Genomic DNA, 2,227 nt, shown 5'->3' on the forward strand with positions numbered 1-2,227 from the left:
GGATAGATCCCCAGGTAGGGCAGTCTCTGGATGATCATTCCTTCAGTCTCTGCTTTGAACTTTGTCTCTGTAACTCCTTCCATGGGTATTTTGTTCCCCCTTCTAAGAAGGAATGAGGTATCCACACTTTGGTCTTCCTTCTTCTTGAGTATCAGATGTTTTGCAAATTGTATCTTGGGTATTCTGAGCTTCTGGGCTAATATCTACTTATCAGTGAGTGCATATCATGTGTGTTCTTTTGTGATTTGGTTACCTTACTTAGGATGATATCCTCCAGATCATTTGCCTAAGAATTTCATAAATTCATTGTTTTTAATAGCTGAGTAGTACTCCATTGTGTAAATGTACCAATTTTCTGTATACATTTCTCTGTTGAGGGGCATCTGGGTTCTTTCCAGCTTCTGGCTATTATAAATAAGGCTGCTATGAACATAGTGGAACATGTGTCCTTCTCACAAGTTGGAACATCTTCTGGATATATGCCCAGGAGTGGTATTGCTGGATCTTCTGGTAGTACTATGGCCAATTTTCTGGGAAACCACCAAACTGATTTCCAGAGTTGTTGTACCAGCTTGCAATCCCACCAGATGAGTACATCTATCATTATTCTTTCTCTCATAGAAGTTTGTTTTGGGAATTCATAACACTTATTATATTTTGTTATTTTTTTAGACTCTATATTTGAAAGTTAATTGGCACTTTATCAAATAATGTCTATATATAGTTAAAATTTTAAAAATATTTATCGTGGAAACAATACTAATTTATACCAATTTCCAACTTACTTGGTCCTGTTAACTAGATCAATAATCTCTTACTCTTTTAAGCTATAGCTCCTGGCTAGGGAAGATTAAAAAAAAAACAAACTTTATGCAGATATCATTTTCCCCTTACATAAATATTTATTTCACAAATTTTGGGTAAATCAGAATCAGTATTCATGGTTTGATGATAACATAAATATTCCTCACCCAATCAACCTTGTGAAGGATAATGCCTGACTTTTTTTTTTTTTAACTTTATCTGCCTTTATTTTATGCTGAATTTATTCCCGGGCCATGAGTTTTTGTTTCTTCAGTTTCTTCTGGGATATCTTTTTCTTCTGTGCAACCTCCTCTTCTGGCTTTGGAATGATCTGTTCCCTCTCAGTGAGGATCATCTCAGTGTGGCTGGGGGAGCTCATGTATGGGTTAATCCGGCCATGAGCTCTGTAGGTTCGTCGGCGCATCTTAGGTGCCTTGTTCACCTGGATGTGTTCAATGACTAGAGAATCTACGTCTAAACCCTTAAGTTCAGCGTTACTCTCGGCATTTTTAAGCATGTGCAGCAAAAATTCAGCACTCTTTTTTGGCCACCGACCTTGTGTCCAGCCCCACTGTTTGGCCTGGGCGCACCTACCAACTCCACCATTATACCGCCGGAATGGGACACATTGCTTCTTTAAAGTGACATCCTTCAGATACTTGGTGGCTTTGCGGATATGCATTCCCTTGATGGCCTGGGCAGTTTCCCGGGTGTTCTTAAAGTGAACATGAAGGTTTGACCCTCTTGATTTGCATGATTTTGTGGGGTTTTCTGGGTCAAGAGAGTAGCGAACCATCTTGGCAGGTGACCTCTGGCCGCTTCAATGCCTGACTTTTGTATCATTATTTCTTAGGCTAGAAACTCCATTTTTATTCATAGATACTGTTTTATTTTCTTATATTTCCTCTTAATTTAAAAGCCACATTTCATCAATTAATATTGTATTTCCTTTTAAATAAGAGGTTAACTTTTTTTGTTGTTGTAAAGAATCATACTGTCCACAGAAGTAGGTAGCAGCCAAAGGCATAGTTCCACACGCTGCTAGTAAGAGCTGAGCTCTCTACCCTGGACCAAGCCATGATTCCCCATTTTCTGCAGAAAATAATTTTTGTATAATTTGTAATTTATCTAGAAGAGATTCCACATATTTAAACAGGGGGTTAATAGAAAGGGAATCGTTTAGAAAATGGAACACAAATACCTAATTTAAAAAAAAAAGAAAATGGAACACATAGAGTCAAGAGCATGGGTGTGGGCAAATCAAGCCAGGCTTTGTTTTAGGGAGCTTCTGAAATTACATCTTAAATGGTTGCTAAATGTGATTATAAAGTGCTTCTTCGCTGGATAGATTACAGTTGACAAGGTGAAATACAGTCTTACAAGTGTTTCATGAGGAATCAAAGTATGATTTACTACAAACAAA

At 37.7% G+C, this 2,227-nt stretch overlaps 1 pseudogene; it reads right to left on the reverse strand.

Annotated features, from left to right (window-relative positions):
• Positions 1,013–1,625, reverse strand: Rpl17-ps4 (ribosomal protein L17, pseudogene 4; annotated as a pseudogene).

This window comes from Mus musculus, chromosome 4 (genome assembly GCF_000001635.26).
Source record: "Mus musculus strain C57BL/6J chromosome 4, GRCm38.p6 C57BL/6J".
Taxonomy (NCBI): Eukaryota; Metazoa; Chordata; class Mammalia; order Rodentia; family Muridae; genus Mus; species Mus musculus.